We start from the raw sequence: 15,464 nt of genomic DNA, 5'->3' as shown, positions 1-15,464 counted from the left end.
TCAGATAGATTTTACTGCATCTGTTTAATACATAAAGGTATTTGATCATACATAGTTAAAAGTGATATAATCGTGAGATTAAGTTCAGAACAATAAAGACAGTATTTTTCAGAAGCTGTTTCTTTCATACGTCTCTTTAAATGTATTTGCCTCACTACCACTACTACATTTTAATAATATGCTACTTTTGTGCTTTTAAATATCTAAGGTGCCGAATAAGAATTGTAAACTGTGAAGTAACTACCATGGAACAGATTAAGTAAAGCATTGGAGGCGGATGATTTTGACAATAAAGAGGGTGTATGTGGTGAGTGTTTAATATTTATTGCATTTAATATTATTAAGTAGTTTTTATAATTTCAAATGTTAGGCTCAGAGCAAAGCCTTAATAGCAAATTCTGCTGTATTGTATACTTGCAGGTATACCATTGACAAAGGCTTTCTGTAATCATTGCTTGCTGTGCATTACACCATTTTAGTAATGGCATACCATTTTATTTAAAGTTCATGTCTCAGCCATGCCTTGTGAATATCTTTTATAATTAATTCATTTGACAAGAAATTATATACATTCCAATTCTTTCCTATGGTTTATAAAATATTTAAATTCTGCTCCTGGAATCCATATCCTATTATCTTTGAGATTTTCCGAATGTATACAATTATAAAGGCATATGGATTGAAGGAATATTGTGAATGACTGTAGAACAAATACAGTACTGTTGAATAATCTTGTGGGGTAGATTAATCTATAGCCTTGATTCCTCTCAGGGTGGGTTGCTGTGGCAACCGCCCCAGCTCACTTTAAAATAATTTTTTAAAGCTCACTTCAAGAGCTACACCCAGCATGGGCCAAGTTAAAAAGCAGACAGACATAGGAAGAAGTGCTTTAGTACACTGCTGTTATAAGATAGAGAGGTGGTTTTAAGAGCAAGGGGTGGAGTGTGGTGGGGCAGAACTCTGCACAGAAAATAGAAGCTATACCACCCCAGGGTTAGAATGCAAAGTAAGTGGGTCATTTTGTCCTAATCTCAGTCATCTTCTGTTGAAATGTCACTTAATGATATAAATTGGTAGCCTCATTTCTTTTAAGAATTTTGTTGTCACCAGGTACAGAAAATTAAAAATGGACTTTACTAAGACCCTTTATGGGGGGTGCTCGCTAAGGTAACCATGAGATAATCACACTCTAAGGAAAAGAGACACTTGGCTATATCTCATTCTGATAAGGCTTTGGGGATCTGAGTTTCTAATGATCCCACCTCATGTTATGCTTTATTGTTTAATTCAGATATATCAGGTGATGCGTTGGAAAAAGGTGCAACATTGTTCATAGTACAGGTTGCCAATAGGCCTATGAATGACCAGTTTACAACAGGAACCATAGCTTAGATTAGACCATTTTGGAAGAAATCCAAATGGGATTCTCCCCTAAAATATTTGCTATTTATGATGCATGTTTTTAAAACTTGGTACAGATAACAAAGCAAAGATTTTTCGTTGTTTAAAATTATTCCAGATTCTAAAATTAACCCTAACAGGTAGAAAGATTCTACACATATTTCAAAGATACTGCATATTTGTGCACTAATACATGCTTTATTGAATCCTGGAGTTGATGAGGAAGCATGCCCTCTACTGTAGATCTGTCCATCTGTCTGTTTTTCCACTTAATATTTGAACTCTGTTTTAAGATGGAGGTGTCCTCTACATTGCTTTGATGAATTGTGCTCTGACAAAAACCTGGCACAGTTTACAGATACTCTAATATATGAAGGTCACAACTATTTAAAGATTAGGCCCTCAGAGCCTAAAAATGTGGAAGGCATAGTAGACATATTAAGCAACTGTACATATTACTTTGTTGTGGTAATTGCTATCTGATTTCTTGATGTTGAATTAAAGTACCATCCAAGCTTTATCCTGCCAACTAAAGGGTCTGCTCAAGCAACTAGACAAAAGCCTGAAAGATGCATTTAGCTTGCACAGAATGCAACAGATTACAGCCATTTTCATCTACAGCACAAAGGTGTGAGCCTAGAAACTAGATGTCCCAACGCATAATGCTCCATTTTTTTTAAAAATTAAGAAAATATTAGTTATTGCTGTTGGAAAGACTGGTACCATATTGATAGCTGGGAAAATGAAACTCTAGCTACAGAACACGCACCGCAAGGATAGGATCAGTGCAAACTTTCCCATATTTCTTTACCAGAGTGCCTCACTCCAAACCTGGTGAGACCACTAGGGCTGAAAGGGTAGTTCAGACTTCATGTTCTCCCAGGTTTTGGTCCCTCTGCTGATACTACTAACGTGTGTGCCAACTACTGTCATTTTTTATATGTCTGTACAGTGTCTACCTGGCTGAGGCCTCTAGAGGCTACTGCAATATAAATGTTTATGTTTATTTATTATTAATTATGATTATTGTTGTTGTTGTGTTTTACGGGATGTGGTTTGTGGATATCTGTCCAGTAAGAATTGTCCGCCCACTATTATCAAATCTGATTATGATGGAGTAGAGGGTTATGGGACTTGTAGTCAGTTAAGGCACCACCTAAGTATCAAAACTGAGAACAGTCTTGGGCAATATTTTATAACTCCATCAGTTTCATTCAGATCTGGCCATGCTTTGAGCATTCCTGCTTTAGAATATACAGTAAAATAAATAGACATTTATTAATTACCTAAACTGAAATTTTAGAAGTCAGTCAATGGCCCAATGGGATTATTTACATGCAAAAAAAATTATAGGGTTAGACCCTTGAAATAAAAATAAAGTAAACCAAAATAAGTCTCTCTGTTGTTTTATTCACTGCTTTGATGTTATTATATATAGTCTTCAGGTTTCCTTTACTCCTGTCTGTTATGGCTTATACCTTTATAAAGTATCCTGTTGCTCTCAAAGCATTATAGAAGTTGGCTATCTACATAAAAGTTAAAACAAGAATCTGCAAAGTAGTTTTACTCACCAAGTTTTACATATGCTTAATTTTGACTTTTATTTGTGTACAGAAGAGTCCTTTCAGTACTGGTTGTAAAGGTAAATGATCATATGAGGAAGGTTCTGTCCTATTATATAGTGTGTTGGAAATACTACATTTCTGTGGAAGAGTCTGCAGAAAAACCATCTCATGCAGTAGGACTTGTCCAATGAGGCAAACAGTACTTTATCTAACCAGCAACCCTGTTTGCTGAGGGAGTCTGTTTATTTGCATTCCCTCAAACGTTAGCATCACGATTGTTTCTCTCCTAGCCCCGTGCCTGCTTCCTGTGCAGCTGAAGCAGCCCAGGGTAAGTGAAGTCACCAGCAATTGGATACGGAAGTCTAATGCGTTTGGGAAGTTGGGTTGGTTTACAGACTGAAGGCTCCGAAGAAAGAGGCCAATAAAGGTGCAAGGAGACGGGGTAGGAAATGTCATGCGGGCTAAAAATACACACGCCTGCTGCACAGATATGTTTGGATCTGTTTCGAAACTGATTAAAAAGTTGCTGGCCTGACAGCCTCCAGTTGCTGGGATGATGATGATGATACGGATCTTCTCTGCCGCTTGCACAGACTTTGCATTTCAGCGCCCCTTTCAGCTTATTCTCCTTTAATAATTGCCGGCATCCTCTATTTCAGTTGGGTACCTATCTCCGCTTTCTTGTACATAGACGTTGGAATGTATTGATGCCCAGATATTTTCCCCTTGAACACATATGGGAATGATCACGGGCATATCAGGATAGCAGCATTTAAAATATTTTTAAACCCCTATCCCCGTAACTCCTCGCATTCAAGCCGCGATTGTTTTGTGTAAGTGTTGCCACTGGAGGACATTGGGCGCCCTTTATTAGCAGCAATTCCAGCGTTTGCCGTGGCTGTTTCTGAGCTGGCCCAGAGTGTCTCTCTCCCAGAGCCTGCAGTGGTCTTGTGTCCTATTGCTGCTGAACCTCACCAGAAGGGGGGCGGGGGGGGGAGATGCACCAGCTCGCCGTATTTCCTTAATGTTGTATAATAAAGGATTGTCATTAGGTTTGCGTGTGGCATATGCCATTACCCCCACCGCCAAACTAAAATTAGCAAAATGTCAGGAATGGAGAGATTGATTCACCCAAGATGCAATTATCATTTAAAAAGTGCTTGATTGAGGTGCTGATGTTCGGTGATTTATTCTGCATACCATATACATAATTAAAGTAGGGTAGTGGAGTAATTTATCAATCTAGTTTAGACTAGAGGGGCAAGGAAAGGAGCTGCTGCGGCTGCTGCTGCTCTATGTTTGTTTTATTAAAACGCTTTCGGGATCTGATCCCGCCCCCTTTTTGCAAGAGTGAAACTGATTATTTCTCCAGCTCGGGAGGAGAGAGTCATTCGTTTGGGATTGTGGGAGAGAGAGAGAGAAGTAGAGAGAGACAGAGAGAAGGGAGGAAGGGAGAGAAGCAGAAAAGGACACCTCATCAAGCGTGTAGTTTTGAATCCCTTCCTTGCCTCTTCCTTCCCCCCTCCGCGATGTTACAAAGGCTGTGAGCTGTTCTCTTTTTCCCATTCGCCTTCTGTCACTTCCTTCCTGGACGCTTTCAGGACGAGTCCGGTTACTTTTAATCCAGCCAGCAGCACAGCCACTTTCTCCTCCTCCACGCTGTGCACTCACACATACACACACACACACAGATACACACACGCGCGCGCGCGCGCACACACACACACACACACACATCAGACATCTTCTGGCTGCTATTGGATTGACTTTGAGGCTTGTGTGTGGTTCAAGGAGGCTGCATGTTGAACCAGGTGGTGAACACTTAAAAGGCTGGAAGAAGTAAAGGGTTTTTTTGTGTTTTTTTTTGTTTTTTTTTCCTAAGAAAGGAAAATATCTCAAGGACTAGTCTGCTCATCTAAATGTTTGTAATGTAAGTATATATGAAATTCAGAATGGAAATAAAATACAGTGGGGATTGTATATGAGCCCCATATACATATCCTATTGCATTTTTTAAGAATGTTATCAGTCTATGTATGTGTTCTGGGATTGAGGTTAGTTGTATACTTTTTAAATATATGAATCCACTAGCAATTGCCTTAAAGTAACTTTTTAGTCAAGCAACTTAGTTAAATCACCAGCTATTCAAATTACTCGTCCCCATCAGTCTCTTGAGTGTTTAAAGTTTCATGAAGTTAGTTCACGTCATTAGTGTGCTTGATATCGTAAAGTGTGTGCAGTTTGTTTGGTTTTAATATTTCACCAAATGCTATGACCTTGTAGAACTTGCTCCCTGATTTATCAAACAGTTCACTGAAGAAACAGTCTGGCACGGGAGCAAAACACTCTTAAACGTCATATGCCACTGCTCTTTTCAGTTCTTGCATTCAGTTTTAGTTAAAGCATGCCTGTAAGTGTATACCTTTTTGCATCTCCTTTTTTCACACTTAAGTTTGAAACACAGAGGCATCTTGCATTATGGCATATGGTGTATTCTTCTGTTAGAATGAAAGTTCTGGTATTCACATAATACTTGAACTAATTTTTATATTAAGAGTGAGTAAGGTTAGATCTCCTTTACAAAACTGGCTATTTTTTACTTTTGATTAAAGTTACTTAAGGTCTAAGATAAAGTTTGGTGTAAAGGGGGAATTTAGAGAAACTATTGGTGGATTATGGAACTGGAATACTTATATTTTCTAGATAATTTAATATGGTGTTCTGTCATCTTGGAAAACTGAACAAGAATAAAACTATATTACTTATTCTTTTACTCCAAAAGTACATGAAAAGGTAAATAGCACAGGGCAAAACTTTATATCGGAATAATTTCTGTCACTTCAGGGCCCTGTTATTATATGTTTTTAAAGAAAGTTTTTATTCTCATTGGTTGTATGTGGTGGTTATGATTAGCAAATACCTGTCTTTTAAAATAAAATATCTTAATATATACCTTAATATTAGGATGTAAGAATTAAGCAGAGAAAGGCACTTTGCCAATATTTTACTGGAGGTCTATGGAGAATTGCCTAGACAGAAAATGCACTTTCCTACCACATATCTGATGATAAGTTTAATGGCAATTGCCTTAAATTATATTCTAATTTCATAGATTTATTTTAAAAGGGGTGTAAAGGTGGCCAGCAGACCAATTATGTTCGACAAAAAAATGTGACTAGCTTTCTTTTTACTGGCACTTTGCAGGGTATTGTGGTCGCAGAGGAAAGATGTTTATATGGAGTATAATAATTCTAATCCCTAGAGGCTTGGCAGGACATGGAAATATAACCACCTGTGAACCAGTTTGAACCTCTGTAGTACTGGCTGATTTCAGTTTCAAACACTCATGCAGTTGGCCACTTTGGAAATTTGTCATTTTCTAAATTATTATTGTTAGAAGATGCTTAGAACATTGTTCTGAGACAAAAACCGACCAGAAATCGCACAGTGTTTCTTATTTTAGCCATTTTATTTAAATAAATATAGAACTATGACATCATATATGTATTTTCTCTGTACTTTGATGAAATCCATATTTCATATTGGGTCAAATACTAACTCTTGTTGAAGACACTGAAAGACTTGACTGAGTAACAACTTCAGGTTTGGGCCCTAAATCCAGAATGTCTGTATTCCTGTAATACATGTCCTTTGGCTTTAAAAATCTGACATACATTTTTTACTGTTTATCTTATGGACAGTATCTGAAGGACAAATCTAGGGCCTGATCATGCAAACCTTCATTCATGCAAGTAGTCCTTAAATAAGTCCCACTGATGATGGTAGGGCTGCCTGTATGAGGATAGACAACTCATGTGAGTAATAATTTTCAGGAACAGGCCCACAGACAGAAGATCCTAAATCAGATGTCTGTCAAGCAGTTGGCGTAAGATGTGAAAGAGTAGAGTACCACATTAAATTTCCTTATAAAAGAATACAGTTGTAACATACTATCCCATGTTCTCGGAGTTTTTCTCTTATGCCTGTTTGACCAAGAAAAAGCCAATTTAAGTTTAAACATGCCTTTCAGTGTTGATGCAACAATAAATGATGAACAATATGTGAGATTAAAATCTTTCAAAATGATGTGTCTGGATTGCCAATTTAAGAGTACCTTAGTGATCAGACAAGCGCTTTTTATTTTTTAAGCTTCTTCCAATTTCATGGTAGTCTGAAGATTCTTCTTAAAGCTTTTTTTTTAGTGCATATATAATTTTGCTTGATAAAGTCCTTTTATTTGAGTATATGTAAATTACACACAGAAAAGAGAGAGGGAGAGAGAGAGAGATGATCATGTAAACAGTTTTATCTTGTGAGTTTAAAACATTTAGTGCCTTGTGGACAAACAGAAATTAATCTTTCCAGCCTTTTTCTAGAAGTTCATCTTTAAAAGTTTTTGATTGAAAATGTTTTTAACTTCTTTGTGTACCTCTGTAATAGGAAGGAATAGTTAAATAACTATGTAGAAACTTGACAGTTGCATAGAAGTTTCAAATTATTATTTTTTTTTTTTTGCCATTTTAAGTTTTTCTTTCTTTTACTCTTTTTGTAACAGGTTAATATTTCAGCTGATCAGTAAAGTAGTACAGTGCATCCATAAGAGTATTTCTGTGTCTTGTTGAGCAAAAAGTCATGCCCTGATATCGAATGCATAAAATAATGTTTTATGATTCTAAACTACATTTTCACCTGTTGGACCAAACTTCTAAATTACACATTAATTTACCAAAAATTCAGAAAAGATGGTTTGGTGTTGATTTAAGTACACTGATTGTGGAAATAACATAAATAAGATACTCTATAGTAAAATAAAAGTTTTATTGTATTAATTGATGCAATATTTTGCAGTATAATTTGTGTATCTGTTTGTGTAATGCACTTCAGGCATCTTAAATCCCATAGTATAATATAAACAGACTTTTTTCTACATATACATTTTAGTCTATTTGGTGATTTAGAGACAAACCTCTAAAATTAAAAACAGGTTTATTTGTAACTCAAGAGGTAGAAAACTTTAGCACTAAGATTAATGATATCAGGTTAGTCTATGAAAGGGTTAACAGTATACCTTTGCACCTTATTTCAAAACTAAAACATATACAGAAGAACTCCGGTCAGCATGCACTATTTAAGTTGTAAGTGAAAACTCAAAATATTTTAAATATGCTTTTTTCATTTTATGAATATAGTAATTGCCTGGATGCTCTGAAAGGATTTAAGCTAATCTTCTGAGAGCTGATGGTCAGTATGTTACATGTGGACAGGTGATTAAAAGCTGGTGTCTTCAGTACTGTACCTTAATCTCACAGTCGCATTGACTGCAGTGCAGTAGAGCTTGGCTGTTCACCGGGATCTGTCATCTTTAGGAAATCAGACCAGCTTATAGAGGCGATTCACAAAACCAACAGTGACAACAAAGTCTTATGTGCCTTACAAAAGAAGGATTAAGCAGTTCTCATGTCATTTTGATCGGACAGAGATAAAAGCTGATTGCTGCAGCATGGCAAGGCACACGTCAATTTCAATTGATTATTATATAAGGATACTATAACCCTGTTGCTTAGTCATTAAATATAATTCAAAGCAGGGAAAATTCAATTTTGAAATGATTGGTTTTATATGACGTGATAAAAAGTGATTCACATGGAGCATTGTTGCATGTCTTTCAGAAAATCACTGTTTATTCAACACTTGTTGAAATAGTGTTTTGGGGGCTTTTTTTTTAAAAAAAAATTTGTTAGGTGATACATCCTTCAACAGCAATTAGATCATTCTTGAAACTGCCTGAGACTATACTAAATTCATAGCACTTATCCTACTAGGAACATATGCAAAAAGCACCCGCATTTTACAATTTAGCAGAAGTGTGGCATTAAGCATCAAGTAAATTATCTTAGTTCCAGGTAGTAATCCATTATATTTTAAAATACAATATTCAGCTGTACTTTGTGTTACATCCGTAGACATCACAGTATATTTTACAAATTAATTAGCAAATCAAATGTGGACCTTTTTTCTTTTGCTACAATCTAATTTGGCAATATAATATAAAGTGTTGGCTGTTTTTGCAGGGAATAAAGTTATGACATATATGCTATACTAACATTTGGAAGTATCAAACTTTCATAGATGACTAGTTCTGGTAATTTTACCTTTTTGAAACAGAACTCCTTTTTTTACCCAACTGATGCCTCCTAGTGTTTCACATAATAAAACACTAATGAGTCACCCATAAATGTAAACATTGCTTTTTCATTGCCTGCATCTGATGTGATACATACTTTTTCATTGCCTACATCTGATGTGATACATAAAATTAATATTTATATGTTTAATTTTGTGTGTTATTAAAATCAGACAGGAAATTCCTGTAAATGAGATGTTTCATCTCAGTGGATACTATGCACACATTTACAGTTTTTCTTTAACATTGCGTAACTGTATTTTGGAAAGTTTGTATCTCAGATAGAGAGCATTTTCTGTCTCTTTTACTTCCCATTTACATTATATGAACTTTTGAAAGTATTATAGGGCTCAAAGGGGGTTTAAAAAAGATGCTGATAGTTTAGCATTTCCATTTTAAGGCCCTGAAAATATAGGTGCAGAAAAGTTTGAAATATCCTGGAGTGCCTCACAGCCAAATAAAATTAATAAAGAGAAGGAATGTTGTGAGACATGCCATCTCACTTCAAACCCAAAAGCAGCATAAAATAATTGTTAAGTTTTGTCACATTCTGTAATTATTCCTGTGTATTTTATGTCTGAATAAGTAAGAGAACTGTATTAATCTAATTTTTAAAGGTTTGGAGCACCCACAGCACACTGACTTCAATGAAAGCTGCAGGTGACCAGCACCTTTGAAAATCAAGTCTTTTATATCTAGATGAATAGAGTATATAGTGGTGAAAACTGAAATACAGCATTAGATTTCCACAAGTTTGATATGGCTATAACATAACTCACCAATACTTGAACAAAAATATGATTTTATTAGATTAATACCATGTGACAGTAGAGGATTTTTTTTTGGAGTGGGGAGGGGTCTGATTTTCGAAAAAGTTGTATAGCACCAGGGTTTTTGTGGCTCCTGCAAACTACTGTGATGAAGTATAACTTACTGGACTCCATTTGAACTGTCAGGTGCAATTTTATAAGGAGGAAGAAGAAAATAGGATTTGCAGCAGTTTTGCAAATTTGAATGTCACAAGATTTTCAGTAGGGTATGAGAATAGCATAACTGTGACATCAGAAATATAATGTGTTACTCTAACACTTTGAGGAAAAACATTGGATTTCATAAATATTTAGCTTACCATGTAAGTTACAAATAGATATAAAGAGAGTGAGCCTCCTTACACTTTCACAGATCTGAACTTTACCAGTTAAAAAACCTGATAAAAGTTAATGACTTTTTCACAATGCGTATATAACGTGTGTGGGTGTATATTTACATAGAAATATATATTTTCATATATTAAATACTTATGGACATATCCATGCATGCAGCTCTCACTGAAATAAATTGTAGTTTGGCTTTAAATCAAGTGCAGCGTCTGGTCTTTAGGTTGTATTCTGCCTCACTCACATATCTGTCACGTTTATGAATAATTTAAACTAGGGCTCAACAGTACTGGGATCTGCCATTTATTTAAGCCACTTGTGATCGGACAGTATCCCAGATCTTCAAACTTGTTTGAATCTTGGAAACACTTTAAAGTATGAGAGAGGGTTCATCCTTCAACCAGGAAAACAAATTGCAAAAAGGGATGGAAGTCTCCCACAAGAACTAGTTGCACTGCTTCTTCCCTTGAAAAGAGAAAGTAAATTTGAAAGACCGAAGAAGAGAGTTGCACAGATAGGAATTTTTTAGGGCAGCTCAAGTGTGGGGAGGGTGTATCTAGGAGTATTAGGCTGAAATTAAGCTAAACTGAGTGTCAATAAATATTTCCTTATAGTGACACATATTTAGGTTGTGGAGTAATGTCCTCAGGGAAATGGTAGAAGCCCTATCATCTGAGTTATTTGGATTGGATGAAGTACTTGAGAATTTTTGAGACTCTGCTGTAGGGAACAGTCCTGTAATGGCAGGGGGTAGACTAGATGACCCAATGGGCTAGATCCTTGGCACTTTGTGCCATTGCAATGTCATACAGGGGACTTAAAGCTGTGCTAGGGCTCAGCAAGTTGGCTAGGGGGGCATAACAGCATTGGGGCTAGAGAAGGAAGAGATTCAGAGATCCTGACCAGTGGAGCAGCTCTTTGGGACCCACTGTCTATCTGCTGGCTCAAGTTGAGGCAGCACTGAGGCAGCTCCCAGGATCAGGGGTGATATTGTCTTGGTGGCATGAAGTCCTCCTTCCCCCTTCCCCCACTCCCCGCCCGTGCTACTTGTTTCCTGGTGCATCTTGAATTGCTTGAGTGAAACTGGAGCTCTAGTCTAACAGGTCTTTTCTGATTCTAATTTCTTTGATTGTATGATTTAGAAGACAAAGTTAACTATAGGCATGAGTATTAAAATATATGCTGTTTCTGGAACCCAGACATATTAATCATATATCTCTAATGCCATGATCCAGAGATATAGAGTTAGGCAAATCAAATTAGAGATAACACTATTTGTGTTATTTTCATAAACATAGAAAGGATATATGTCATTTGTGGAACCATTACATAGTATTTGCAGTATTTGCTTTTAAACAGTCAACCAATACCAGTTAGCAAAATCTGTACAGGACATGGCAGAGGATTGTGAAATTGCTTGGAAAAGACATCTACAGAGTAAACTTAATGCAGCGTGTTGTCCATGGGAAACATTACTATATAATGACAGAAAAATGCAAATACTAAGGAAGCTTTATTGATTTTAATTTGTAATAAATTATATTATTCTTAATAACAAATTACTTGTAATAAGCTATTGACTATATGTAAAATAATAGTGCATTAGTCTAACCTAAATAACATTAAGAAATTTCAAAGATCAGCACAAAAATTAAAATGGTCCAGATCAGGGGTAGGCAACCTATGGCATGGGTGCCGAAGGCGGCACGCGAGCTGATTTTCAGTGGCACTCAGGCCCAGGTCCTGGCCACCGGTCCGAGGGCTCTGCATTTTAATTTAGTTTTAAATGAAGCTTCTTCAACCTTTTAAAAACCTTATTTACTTTACATACAACAATAGTTTAGTTATATATTATAGACTTATAGAAAGAGACCTTCTAAAAACATTTAAATGTATTACTGGCACGCAAAACCTTAAATTAGAGTCAATAAATGAAGACTCGGCACACCACTTCTGAAAGGTTGCCAACCCCTGGTCCAGATTGTCTCTAGCGTAAAAAGCCACAGGAGGGCACTTTTCACTGGGGAGTCTGTAAAAAAGTAAATAAAGCCTGGGTATGTTCTGAAAGGGTAGAGGGGGACAATGTGTCTGGTTCACACCTTCACAGGCCTGCCACAGCTCCATCCCCATCTTTTGCATGTCACATCCAAGTAAGGGTGAAATATGTGGAGTTGGGAGGATTTCCATGAAGATCTTAAAGGTGTGACATGATCTGGATCAACATGTAGGACAGTAAATAAACACCCTGACTTTCACAATAAGCCAAAAATCAAGCTAATTACATTTCCGAACAACGCCAAAACAAGCCAATCCCTAAAAACCCCAACACTCTATGTGACTAGATCCCCCTGGTGTGAAATCGGGGACTGTGGTGGGCCCGCTGTGAACTCCTGATTCTCTCCCCCCTTTGCCCGTGCTTGCCCCTGCTTGTCCCCCATTGCCCCTGCTTGCCGGGAGCCTATCAAAAAAAAAGAAGCAACAAGGTACAAGCCAAACACTAGCCAACTAGCAACTCACAAGTCAATTGAGCCAAAAACAAACCCAGTTTCTGAGTTTATTTATTTATTTATTTATTTATTGCGGGTTTGGTGTGTCTGGTAGTGGGTCACAGCCTTTAGTCCTGTGTAAAGCCTTATCCCACAGTCCTTACCAGAACAACATTTCCACAGGATTTGGCCTGCTATGAACAGTCAGTAATCATGTAGAATCGGTAGGGCAACAGTTTCAACAGTATCTTTAACCACAATAATTTAAAAGTGTTTTCATAGATATGAGGAACTGATCTTTGAAGAAGTTCTTGATGAGGTCCTGCATTACCTACAGACTGTTCTGAGACAGTGGTCTGATTTTCTTCTTTTATCTTGTTCTTAGGTATAAGATGCAGATGAAGAATTGATATAAATTATGCACATGGGTTTGACTAAAAAATAGGTTTATTGCCCATCCACTACACATGAAATAAGTGTTAAATTGCACACATACCCAAACCTCTATACAACACATTTTATATGTTGGAATACTGGGCCGGAGAATACATCCTTGCAGCGGCATACAAGATTTATAGCCTCATCCAAAATATACATGCATAAATGCCAGAGATCAGAAATATAACCCTTACTGTTAATGAGGTACTACAGAGTGGTAGACTCATTTCAAACTAAATAGAATGAACCAGTATGTTATTAAATTACTTTTGAGTAAACATTTTAAACATTCTGTAACCTGGGACTATTGGATCACGGGTACTAATTTAAAATGATATTTTTAAAGAAAATGCATTAATTAGAAAGTAGGATTCAGGGATTTTTCAAAAAGAAAGTATGATTGGCTGGCTCCCTAATTTCAACAAAGCTGCTTCGTGTTATATATATTGAAACTGTAGGGCTAGATCCTCAGGTGGTGAAAATTTGCATAGCCCCGCTGAGGTAACAATACAGCTGAGGATCTGGGCCTGAGTTTTTTATCCTGATTTTAGCAATAATTATGTGTAGTATAGAATCAGAAGAATAAACCTTTTTAATTTCTGATAACATCTTTGGTGAATATCGTGGTGTATTTTTGTGCTTTTGAATGCTAGGGGTTTGGTGCAGCAAAATGAAAGCTTTGTCCTGTCTGCACATCCAGATATAGTACTGGATATCCCATCACAGATGTCATTTTCTACTTCCTACAGTTCTTTCAGCACTGAGCTCAGATATTACACTCTTTGGTGATCAGTAGCACAGTTCATTTTCCACTCTAGCTCACACACTGATATCTTTGTGGAAGTTTACTTTTAAAAAAAAATGTATTTAGAGGGAGGATACCGTGTGAACGGGTGTGATAGAAATCCCTAAGATAGATAAGAGAGAGAGAGATAGAAGTAAATTTATTACTTTAGCATGGTGTTTTTAATGCCTGTGATTTTATGCTCTGCTTCTGCACCTATGGGAAAGAACATCACTGTTATCCATTCACTGGACACTCAAAGTGCATTCCTTACTTAGCATCATTCTACATTACTTAATAACAGTGTAAAGTGATACATGATACGGCAGTTAGGTGTGACACAAAGGAAATATTCTGTGTTCTGTTTCAGAAGAGCAGCACTTTTCATTATTCTGGCCTCTTCTTGACAGATCCTATCCACCGTATTTGAGACAAGTGGTGATTTTATGATTCTGACTATTCCTACAAGTCACTGTATTCTATTCTGTAAAGCATTAGCGCTCTGTTCTACCACATTTTTTAACACAGACTGTTCACTGAGGACTAAGGTTAGGTCAATAGTGAGACCATTCAAGTCTATGACTATCACAGATAGGACCTGAAATAATGCCGTTCCAGATTGCTGTGGAAATGTAATTGTGTGGGCATTGGGGGAGAAAGTGTTTTCCTTCTCCTTTCCTGCTGACTGTAAGTCATATGGGCCTTTCCTTTGCTGGATCAGAAGATTGGCCTGTAATTTAAATCTTATCCTAAAAAATGGCACTTCCATATTTGATTGGTATCACTTGAAAATGAAATGTAAATATTTCAAATAGGAACTCAACCATTCTTCTCCTAGGTAAGTACAGATTTGTGAAGATCTTCCTACTGACACATTTACAAAGCAAGGAAATGTGGCATTCCGTTTTCATATATTGGTCCAGACCTTAATCTTAGGTATAAGATACAGTTAAACGAGTAGCCGATATTGTGCATATACCCAGAGTTGCAGATATTTTGAGCTATGCGTCAATTCAAGCTAGATATCTCAGATTAGAATCTGGCTCTTCCACTGAAAATGTGAACCAACATATATTAATTTCAGTTCTGAAACACAATGTATATTTAATATTTGTTTCTTTTATTTGGCAAAATCATCCATATCTAGAAGAGAGAGTCTCCGAGGGTCACATGCAACTCATTCTCATTTATTTCAGTAGCAGTTGAGAACAAAACTATCATCCCTAATTAGAATTTCTGACACTTCATATTTTGGAGGACAATACTACTTTATAATACAGACATCTTCTAAACTTTCTTTTACATATTAATTCAATAACCATCATTCTTAAAAAAGGGCATATACAATTGATTTCTTTTAAGGTAATAAAAGGTATTATTTAGAAGATATACTGCCTGTAAGGTAAGAAGGATGGTCTACTGGATAGGATGTTGGACTAGGAGTCAAAA

The 15,464-nt window shown here is 36.6% G+C and overlaps 1 protein-coding gene across 5 annotated transcripts in view; it reads left to right on the top strand.

The window, feature by feature from the left end:
• The first annotated feature begins 206 nt into the window (after window positions 1-206).
• MEF2C (myocyte enhancer factor 2C) overlaps window positions 207-15,464 on the top strand; it is a 137,961-nt gene continuing 122,703 nt past the window's right edge. For 3 of the 5 annotated variants that reach the window (XM_045021462.1, XM_045021470.1, XM_045021461.1), the window contains exon 1: window positions 4,359-4,896. The gene's annotated coding sequence lies outside the window, so the exon portion shown is untranslated. Of the gene's footprint in view, window positions 308-3,333; window positions 3,409-4,358; window positions 4,897-15,464 lie in introns of those variants that run through there. The other 2 variants (XM_045021463.1, XM_045021468.1) reach the window with 2 other exon arrangements.

Source organism: Mauremys mutica, chromosome 6 (genome assembly GCF_020497125.1).
Source record: "Mauremys mutica isolate MM-2020 ecotype Southern chromosome 6, ASM2049712v1, whole genome shotgun sequence".
Lineage (NCBI taxonomy): Eukaryota > Metazoa > Chordata > Testudines > Geoemydidae > Mauremys > Mauremys mutica.
This window is presented reverse-complemented; position numbering and strand designations above follow the sequence as displayed.